We start from the raw sequence: 11455 nt of genomic DNA, 5'->3' as shown, positions 1-11455 counted from the left end.
CGGCACGCAAAATGGTTGGCAACCCAAGAGAGAGATGGCAAAAAATGGAGACCTAGATAAAGATAATAATTTTGATGCATTTAGAGTCCACAAGAGAGCACAAGTCCCAAGGATATGACACATCAATACTCATATCTCTAACATGAGATGTCTTATAAATTTTCTTTAAAATTTCAAAGGTTTGTCACTATATTTTTCAAAGTCGATTTCGAACTTTGTTTTTTAATTATGAAAAGTCGATTTTGAAATCCTAAGACAAAGATATGAAAATTCTAAACATTGGAACATTCATTGGCCTAGAGAGAGAGGGGGGGCATGAGGGGGGTGTCAGGAGATAGAGAGAGGTAGGGATGGGGTGGAGAAATGAAATGAAATGATAAATTTAAAATTCATTTACACCACAGTAAGTTTGAAAGTTTCGTATTTAAGTCGTCTCTCCTTTCATTTTTTCCCATTGCTCTCCACTCTACCCTCCACCTTTCTATCCTTCATCATCACAGCCATGGCACGTTCCAAGCTTCCTATAAAAAAGACGCCTACGAGAGCAAGAGCTCAACACTCTTCCGAATCTAGTGAGCGTACTGTGAGTGACAAAGATCCCCTGGTGACCGATAACGGTGGCCCTACTGCAGCCAATAATGGTGGCGCTACTGTGGCCAACAATGGTGGCCCTAGTATGGTCGATAATGATGGTTCGCCATTGTCCAGAAATGGTGGTCCACATGCTCCAACTGCTCCACCTCCCACTACTGCTCCAGCTCGTAATACACGCCCTCCAACACATAAAAAGCGAAGATGGAGACCAGGCACAGCTGCGCTACGCGAGATAAGGAAATTCCAGAAGAGTGCCGACTTGATTATTCCTAAGGCACCATTCTCCAGGTTGGTGCGAGAAATACTGCAAGATCTACAGTCAGGGCATCATCACAAGTTCTTTTCGAGGAACCAGGCAAGGAATGTGGGGCAATGGTCAAGCCAAGCCTTGCTTGCTCTCCAAGAAGCAGTTGAAAGCTACTTGATTGATCTAATGAGTGATGGTCAACTTTTAGCCATTCATGCCCGACGTATCACTATTAAGCCCATAGATCTGGTTCTTGTTCGCAGGATCCGCAATAACAAGGATGCATTTAATCTTAATGTCAACAATATGCTTTGAGAAGCTACCTTGTAATTGGATCTATGTTTTTAGCTCAGGTTTGGTTGTAGATTGTAAGGAGCTTAGTTTTGGGTTATCTTTCCAGTAGACCTTCAAGTATTTGATAGTAGTGGCCTACAAAATGGAGCTAAATTTTCCCTAGCTCTAGTTGTACTTGGTGCGATGCACTATCTACCGTGTATTTCATAGTTTCGCAATGCTAAATCCAATATGTGATATTCTATTTTGACCATGTTTTGCATTGTGTGAATTTTCAAGTTTCCAATTTTGTAAGTAGTTTTGTTGAGGATAAATTCAATGTGCAACCACGTACACGTCGGTGATCAGTTGTACATGGGCCCATGCACTATATCCTTACTATATTTAGTGGTTTGGCAACAGTATATCTGATGCGATATTCCATTTTACCCATGATTTATTTTTTGTCAATTTTTAAGTTTCCAATGTTTCGCATTGCGAGGTTGACAATACATTTAATCTGCAGTTGCGCACACTCATTATCAATACATTTAATCTACAGTTGCGAGGTTGACAATACATTATCAGTGCAGTATAATGCAGTTAACGCATTTTCAAAAAAAGATTGAACCGTCAAATTTATAAATCGGAATCTGGTGAAACTTCACCCTCATGCTGGGCATTAGAAAAACTCATTTATATTAAAAATTTGGCACCTGTCCGGAGGCTCGCGTCTGGGCCCTGAATCTGGGCCCTGAATCTGGGGATTCAGGGCCCCAGACGCGAGCCTCCGGACAGGTGATCCAGAGGCTTCTGTTGGGGCCAAAAAAAATTTGGGTGGTTGATGTGTCCTTGAGGAGCCTACAGGTAAAATTTCATGTGAATCGGAGCACTGGTGATATTTTTCCTAAGCGTGGATTCATTAATTGAAATTTTAGGATTTTTGAAAAGTTTGGCTATAAGTTTAAAGTTTCACCTCATTTTACACATTTCACTTTTGAGTTCTGAGTTCTGTCTCCTAGAAGACATGGTACGCACCAAGCAAGCGGCCCGGAGATACCCCCCTGGAAATTCCATACGGCAGCCACGTCCTCCAGCTCCACCACCACCACCACCACGCCAGCATCGCAAGCGTCGATGGAAGCCAGGCACAGTGGCTCTTCGCGAGATCCGCCACTACCAGAAGACCACTCGCGTAGTTTCCAGACACATCACGCGCGAAACAACCGGATCGCTGGACTGCCCAGGCCCTCCTCACACTACAAGAAGCTGCTGAAGCCTACCTCATCGACTTATTTGGAGACTCAGTCTATGCAGCGGTGCATGCAAGGAGGGTCACTGTCACCGAGAGGGATCTGCGGCGGATAGTCAGGTTCTTTCGGCGATGGAAAGATAGTCCTCGCGGAGGTCAGCAAGGATAGAGGTGTACAAACTCAAAAGCACATGGAATGTAGCTTCTGAAGACATTTTGTAAAGCCTTGGTTGTAATGGACCCCATGTAAAATTGTTATTAATACAAATACAAAGTTTTTGGCGCGTCTTATTTTTGTTTAGTCGCTTGATATTTATTTTATTTATGTCGTTGAGTTATCGTTACATGCGTTCGAACAAATACATGTTGCGCACGAATTCGATAAAGCACTATGTATTAAATTTAGGGTACGAATCGTGTTACGTATAAATTCGATAAATAAACATAACATTCAAGTAAAAAAAACAGTAAATGACACGTATCACAAACTACATTGCACGCGAATCCAACAAACATCAGTTTTCATTACTTGAAGAGAAGATTACAAAGTGCAGTACATCAGTGATGCGATATCAGTAGGCAATAAGTACATCTATTCTCTCCTAGGCTTCTTGGAGCTAGGCTCCCCATGGTCAGAGCTATTCTTGATCATAGGCAACAATACATTTTGCCCCAATAGTTCCTGTCTAATGACAGTGGGGTCTTCAACACCGGCAACCATGCCACGGGCCACCATGGAGAAAAGTGGGCCAGACCTAGTACTCGTGAATAAGTAGAGAAGCTTCGAACGTCGAAGCAACACTACTTTCTCCAGGCTGGAGTTGGTCGGGATGGTCTTGAAGGGCCCAGCCTTTGTTAGTGCCCTCAACTTCAAGAAGTTCTCTGCAAAAGCAGGGGAGCATGTCTTATGAAATACAATAATGTCGTTGACAAGCTGCCCAATGTACTCCTTCAATGCCGAGTCTTGCACCCTTCCTTGGCTACCAGATCGGCCACCCTGCCTAGATGAAAACTCATCTATATAGACAATCTCCTGCAACACACAAGTTCAGTATCAGACTCACTATGCATGGAGTGTGCTGAAGATATATAAATCATATTCATATGAAACTTAACCAGTAGGGCCTCTAGGGCATCGGGAGCACACACATGTGTTTTTGTCGGGATCGGGCCCCCAGATGTGCCCTGGCCGGAGGCTCGCGTCTGGGGGCCTGAATCTGCAGATTCAGGCCCCCAGACGCGAGCCTCCGGCCAGGGCACATCTGGGGGCCCGATCCCGACAAAAACACATGTGTGTGTGCAGATTCAGGCCCCCAGACGCGAGCCTCCGGCAGGGCACATCTGGGGGCCCGATCCCGACAAAGACACATGTGTGTGCTCCCGATGCCCTAGAGGCCCTACTGGTTAAGTTTCATATGAAACCGAGAACATTACCTTCTCTGCATCATCTATCTGCCGCTGTAATGGAGCATCCAGGTCTGCTCTTGCCACTAGGCTGCCCTCGTCTCTCTCCTGGGTAGGCACTGCATAGTCGGGTCGAGGACCAAAAAGGCTTTCCTGCAACCACTCGAACTCCTCATCAGAGATCTGATACTGTGGCGCCGCATCCTCAATCTGCTCCTGGATGCTCACAATGGCAGAGATGTCATCGATGCTCGTGCCATCATAACGAGCCACCTCATCAACATGTGGTGGGGCATCCTGTAAATCAAAATCTATGAAATCACTAGGTGCATCACGCACCATGATACAGTATAGTTCTTCTTCCCTAAGCTCCAACAACTCTAGCACATCCTGCATGAGTAGATATTCCACCCCCTCGATGGTGATAGCATGGAGAGAAGAGAGGGGTGGCTCTTCGTGTTGAGAGAGAGAGAGAGTACGAGAGAGATACACAAGACATGCTCCCAAAGAATGATTCATATTGATGTAGAGTTAGTATATAGTGGAAGGGGAAGAAAGATACTGTCCCAAAAAGTTAGCTGCAAATAAAATATCTGGTCTTGTGTTTAAACCAATAAATTGAAGACAACCAACAAGATTAGCAAAAGGTTGATGAATGGCTGATTCTTCATTGCGTGTTGTAGATGTACCCTTGGTAGAGCTTGAAAGAATGGGAGTGTTAGCAGAGTGCGCATTTGTCAACCCAAACTTCTTAACAATATCATTAATAAACTTTGTCTGGCGAAGAAGAAGAATGCCTTGTTGTCGATGTCGTTGAACTTGAATACCCAAACAAGAATGTATCTCACCAAGATCCACCATTTCAAATGCACTCGATAAAAGCTTCTTCATAGCATCCAAGAAAGCAATATTATTTGACACAAGAATAGTATCATCAACATATAGAGCAAGAATAATAAAATATTTATCCTCCCTTTTGATGTAGAGATTTGGGTCAGCAAAACATGCAACAAAACCTTTAGATGTGAGGAACTGATCAATCTTAATATACCAAGCATGAGAGGCTTGCTTCAATCCATATAATGCACGATGAAGTTGACATACAAGATGCTCCTTTCCTGCAATCATAAAACCTTCAGGTTGCTCCATATAGATTTCTTCTTCAAGATCTCCATTGAGAAAAGCCGTTTTAACATCCATTTGGTGAATTTCTAGATCAAATAGTGTTGCAAAAGCCAAAATCATACGAACAGTTGTGGAGCGCACAACGGGAGAAAATGTTTCTTGATAATCTACTCCTGCAATCTGTGAGTAACCTTTTGCAACAAGTCGTGCTTTGAACTTATCAAACGAGCCATCAGCTTTGGTCTTGGTTTTATGAACCCATTTACATTTGATAGGAACACGATTTGGGGGGAGTTCAGTAAGAATCCATGTACCTTTGGAGATTAAAGAATCGTACTCAGCTTGCATAGCTTCTTGCCATTGATCCCTTTGAGACGAATTGATAGCGTCCATATACGATATTGGATCGTCTTGGACAGACATAGCATCATCAAAAACATCATATTCAATAGAATAGAATCCATGCTCTATCTCAATAGGAAGATCAACATAGATCTCCAAATTTTCATCAATTTTCTTTGGAGGTGAAGGAGGTTTATGATCATCAGAATTAGTAGAATCACAAAGCAAGTAAGGAAATGCACTAAGCAAAGATTGTGTATCATCTGAAACATCTGATGACCATGTGCCACCCATAGTCTTCTCATCAAATATAGCATCACGACTAATGATAACCTTTTGAGAAGAAGGATCATAAAATTTGTAACCTTTGGAATGATCTGAATAACCAAGAAAAATAACCTTCAAACCTGGAGGATCCAACTTATGTCGAGTGTCCTTGGGCACATGAATATAAGCAATGCAGCCAAATGTGCGAAAGTGAGAGACTGAAGGTGTCTTCCCTGTCCAAACTGTTATAGGAAGTTTACCAGCAGGTTGCTGCTTTTGTTGCTCGCAAGCGTCCTGCTTCACGTTTTCAGCAGGGTGGATGCCCTAATCCAGGTAGTAAATCTTCTCGTCTTGCTTATCCTAACAAACATTGTTCTTATTGTGATAAGAAAGGTCATGTGGCTTCTGATTGCTGGGCACGTCAATATGATGAGGAGCATGGAGTTACTACAAAGCAACCTCGCTCGTCCAAAAGTTTTCCTCCTTGTGATTATTGTGCACACACAGATCATCCATCTCGTCGTTGTTATAAACGCAGATATGATGAAGAACGTTCTCGAGCTTATATTGTTCAACAAACTACAACTGATGATGATCATACTCATCAGGAGCTCAATTTCGTCCATTATGATATCTCTCCAGAAAAGGTACTTCATGTTCATGATGGTTCTCTATTCATCGTTGATTCAGGTGCCACTGGAAACATGACATACCAATCACAGTGGCTTCACAATTATCATTCTCTTCCTGTCAAGAAGTTTGTTTATCTTGCGGATGATACGACTTGTCAAGTCAAAGGAGTGGGTGATTTATATCTGGGGACTGTTTCATCCACTAGAATATTAAGAGGAGTTCTTCATGTTCCAGATTTGCAAAGAAATCTTTTTTCTGTTGCTCGTCTAGTTGATCTTGGTTTGTTTGTTGGATTTGATCATAATCAATGTCGTATAGAGAAAGACGGGCATACTATAGCAGTGGCTCCTCGACATGGTAATCTATTTGAGCTATCATTGAATGATACAGTTGCAAATGTTGTTACTGCCCCTGGAGATGGAGATTGCAAATTATGGCATCAACAATTTGCACACTCCGATTTTGCCAAAATTCTTGATCTTCATCGTCATGGTCTTGTGCAAGGTATGGATCTTAAATCTCATCCACGTATGGGAATATGTGAGTACTGTGCACTTGGAAAACACCATCGTTCACCTTTCCACACTTCTACTTCGTCACATTCCTGTGCTCTCTTGGATTTGGTTCATACCGATATTTGCGGTCCTTTTCCTGCCTCAAAGTCTCAATATCGATATTTTATAACTTTCATTGATGATTTCTCACGGTACACACATGTCTATCTTCTTCGACATAAGTCTGAGGCTTTATCTATATTTAAACAATACAAGATAAGTGTGGAGCTTCAAACTGGATTCTCTATAAAGATGCTTCGCAGTGACAACGGCGGTGAATATGTATCCAATCTATTTGATGACTTCTGTAAGGATCAAGGTATTCATCATGAGTTTACAGTTCCTTATTCTCCTCAGCAAAATGGTGTTGCTGAACGCAAAAATCGCACGATTCTTAATGCTATACGTTGCATGCTTATACACTCTGGTTTGTCTCGAAAGTTTTGGACTGAAGCACTTCTAACAGCTGTTTTTATTCAAAATCATCTTCCAACTACTGCACGGGTACTAAGGAATTTGGTCTTATTTATCGTCGTCAAGAGGATTCTTCTTTATCTTCTTCAACTTCTCTTGACCTTATTGGATATACAGACGCTGATTGGGCAAGTTCACACTTATCCATGCGATCTACAAGTGGGAATTGTTTCTTTGTAAATGGATGTTTGGTTTCTTGGTCCAGCAAGAAACAACGATGTGTTGCGGTTTCTACAACTGAAGCCGAATATGTTGCTGCATCATTAGCAGCTCACGAGCTAGTTTGGCTTCGACAACTACTTGCAGATTTGGGACATCCTTTATCATCTAGTACACCTCTTCGATGCGATAACCAAAGTGCTATTAGTCTTACCAAAGACTATATACAACATAGTAAATCAAAGCATATTGCTATTCATTATCATTATGTTCGACATGAAGTCAAGAAAGGTTCCATTATGGTGGAGCATTGTCCCAGTGATCAAATGGTTGCAGATATCTTCACAAAAGCTCTTAGTGAAGCTCGCTTTAGCTCATTAAGACATGAACTTGGTATTGTTCCAAGTTCTTGTCTCACTGATTGAGGCATGTATCATTGTATTCAAGAAAACTTTATAGTAAATCATTTTTGTATCGTAGGTATGTGTAGGGGCTCGGGGTTTTCCCTTGTTCTCCCCAAGGGTTTTTTCACTCGCAGCCAGAGACCTTTGTTTGAGTGGGGATGTTACAACTATATATATCATCTCTCACTTGACTTGGGTCTCACCTATATATACTAACTCTACATCAATATGAATCATTCTTTGGGAGCATGTCTTGTGTATCTCTCTCGTACTCTCTCTCTCTCTCTCAACACTTCGCTCGTGGGCATCTCATCAGGGCAGGGAGGTGGGTGCACAATGGCTAAGCTCTGTGCTGCCTCAACACTCAGATCGAGAGTGATCTCCTCAGGATCCCTCTCAAAGTACTCTAATAGTGGCTGAGAGGGTGCGTCGATGTCCTCGTCACTGTCCTCTTGCACCTCAGTGCACATAACATATATGGCAAAGGCGGCATCCCTCTCAATGAGATCCATCGTGACGTGGTCCTGTGACAAGGTGGGCACTGCTCTAGCGTGGAGATGTTGCCCCACATGCACCAGGGCTCGACTTATCACCTTTGCATGGCTGGATCCGGCACACAAACTATACAAAAAATCCATGGGAACCCACCTGAGAGTGGAGTCGGGAATAGAGCAAGTGAGAGGGTTCACTTCATCACAAAACGATGCTAGTATACTAGAGTCAGGGTCTACAGCGGAAAGCGAGCTCTCTAGACTCAAGGTCACGCAAAACCTAGGGTATATCTGGTCCCCTATGTGCGCATAGCATGTGGAACTGATCCATGCGGCGAAGGCGGGAGTGGTAGCCATGGCACACAAAGAGAGAAGGAATGAGAGCACAAGTGTAGGGAAGTGGAGAATGAAAGTGAAAATGAGTTTGGAGTTATAGCTTTTATGTGTCTAGGGTTTTAAATAAAGGTTCTTTATAAAGTTATTAATTCTAAAGTTTCAAATTAAAACTCTTACCTTAGTTTCTTTATTTCAGTACTTTAAAGTCACGGTTAAAATTACTCATACAGACAAACGCTTCGTTCTACATTATTATATCCTCGAATATGTTTGGATCGCTGAGTATATTCAAGTCTAACGAGAGAAAATATATAATTTTTTAAAGAAAATAAATCTAAAAGGCCTTGAAATTCCCTTTGGATCCAATTTAATATTAAAATGTAAGAAACGAGCAGCAGAGATGCGCTACAATATATCATTGTGCAAAGACAATATTCTCTAGATTATAGACCTCTAACCTGCAATTTAATTATGATTTTTAACTGCACGATTGAGTAATTACAGTATGCATTATCGCACGCTTGGATCACAGTAAACTAAAATTTAAAGTACTCAGAAGTTCAAAAAAGATATGTATTCGCTCTTTATAAAGTTTTTTTACAAGGATTCCACTATCTCAAGGATATGTGGAGAAGCATATTGTTTACATGTCATGGATTGCTCACTACGAGTCCTGACTTTTCTATTATCTAACTTGAAATAGAAGTTGTAGAGGGGCTCACTGGACATTAATTGGATTTCTTGTCTCAGAAAATAAATGGGCCAATGACTCTCTGCACTGACTACGAAAGGATTATGACCACTCCACAAGATTACCACATCTACGAGCGCTGTATGTGTGTCATCTCGGATATCTTGATCCAAGCTGATCCACTCCCCTCGCAAAAGTCGCCATCTTCTATATCGAAAGCGAACGCACAGAGTTTGTCTAGCAATGAAATACCTGTAATAAAAACAAAAATAATGGTAAGTGATCAATGCGACTAACATAACAATTCATCTAAGCGAGACCTATGTCAATTAAATCAAGGTATGCAAAGTAGTAAAAAAGTTTTACCTGAATGTAATATCAGATTGGTTGACCTTGCACTCAATCGTCTCATCAAAATGTGTTCTTTTGACTTCCCAAGACTCACCCAATAGCTGACTCATCCATTCCTCGGATGGACACTTGCATTGATAAGTAATCTTTGTTTTCTTCAAAACATCACATGAACCAAACAAATGTGCAAACAATGAGAATGGAATAAACCAATTAAGATGCACATCTTTGGAGCCTGTGGTGGGTTTCATAGCACTATTGATGTCAGATTTTATCTTCGACTTGCAAGCTCCTGACAACTCCAAGCTACCAATGAACCATTCACCACTAGACAGTGGCGGCAATGGGACATGCTGCAATCTCTGGCTTTCTACCACATACAATGAATTATAAAAAAAGATATTTTGAGTGGCAAGTTGACTTGTAGAGGTATTATCATAGATCAAAGAACCTATCTCTTCATGCCAAACATGTATCTTGCCGCTTAAACATTCCACATTCTGCCATTCATGCAAAGTCGATGGATATAGAGCTGTCAATCAAACAAGACTGAATTAGAATACTGCAAAGACTTTTAAAAACAACTCTGATACAAAAGAATAATCAATGATAAAATTTAACAACTTACTGTTTTGTTTATAATTTGCAATGTTGTTCTCGTCGTGTACAGAGATTTGTTTATGCGTATAAACATGTTGAATCAACACTTCTGTTACTGCACTTGTGCCATTAAACACTTTTCTGAACTCTAGAATTCTACCTTTCCAATGTTTGCTAGGGTTTGCAACATCCTTGCGCTTCACCTTGAAACTCCCTCGAGTACTTGGGTGCATCAAAATCCAATCCAACTTATAATACTTATCACAAATCCAATTACCGCCATTATCTTTCCTGTTGAAGACCTCCACTGCAAGTATGCTACTGATATTTTTCCTCCGTGAAGACATCTGTAACAACCAAATACAAAAGTTACCTATCAACATGTGTATAATTTGCAAATGTTCTCTCCAAATGAAATTAAATTTAAATGGATCAATTTAAAAAAGAAACATTGTACCTGTAATTTCTTTCACAAAGATCCCTAGATATGTTGAACAAGAAGTTGACTTATAGCAAGACCATTGTTCCTTCACTGATAGATTCCTGTAGTACAAAAACAAAAGAAATATTGGGTCAACGCATACATATAACTTATATAGGCTTTGTCCAAATGCGTTGAAATTTAACCATGGAACAGTAGTAAAAAATGGCAATATACCTGTGGCTTTCTCTGCAAAAAATCCCAAAGATGTTGTAGAAGTTGAGTTCTTAATAAATCATTGTTCTTCACCCTCGGAGATTCTTGTAGTAAAAAAACAAAGGAAAGCTCAGTATGCATGTAACTTGTATACATTTTGTCTAAACGAGATAAAATTTAACAGTGGAGCAACAAAAAAACAAGACAATATACCTGTAACTTTGTTTACAGAGAAACCCTAAGATGTTGAAGAAGAAGTTGAGTGTTCAAAATCCCAAAGATGTTGTAGAAGTTGAGTTCTTAATAAATCATTGTTCTTCACCCTCGGAGATTCTTGGAGTAAAAAAACAAAGGAAAGCTCAGTATGCATGTAACTTGTATACATTTTGTCTAAACGAGATAAAATTTAACAGTGGAGCAACAAAAAAACAAGACAATATACCTGTAACTTTGTTTACAGAGAAACCCTAAGATGTTGAAGAAGAAGTTGAGTGTTCAAAATCCCAAAGATGTTGTAGAAGTTGAGTTCTTAATAAATCATTGTTCTTCACCCTCGGAGATTCTTGGAGTAAAAAAACAAAGGAAAGCTCAGTAAGCATGTAACTTGTATACATTTTGTCT

General features: G+C 40.7%; 1 long non-coding RNA gene across 1 annotated transcript; it reads right to left on the bottom strand.

Moving 5' to 3' along the window:
- Positions 1-10424: 10424 nt before the first annotated feature.
- LOC148024204 (uncharacterized) lies at positions 10425-11162 on the bottom strand. The gene is made up of 4 exons (XR_015693236.1): positions 11048-11162; positions 10856-10938; positions 10655-10740; positions 10425-10544 (listed from the first exon to the last, which is right to left on the bottom strand). It is a non-coding gene; the product is annotated as an uncharacterized LOC148024204 (long non-coding RNA).
- Positions 11163-11455: the final 293 nt, after the last annotated feature.

The sequence above is a fragment of the Lygodium microphyllum genome, chromosome 15, assembly GCF_053477565.2.
Source record: "Lygodium microphyllum isolate KBCC chromosome 15, Lygodium_microphyllum_v1.1.10, whole genome shotgun sequence".
Classification (NCBI taxonomy): Eukaryota; Viridiplantae; Streptophyta; class Polypodiopsida; order Schizaeales; family Lygodiaceae; genus Lygodium; species Lygodium microphyllum.
Note: the sequence above shows the minus strand (reverse complement) of the source record. Positions and strands in the feature narration are given on the sequence as shown.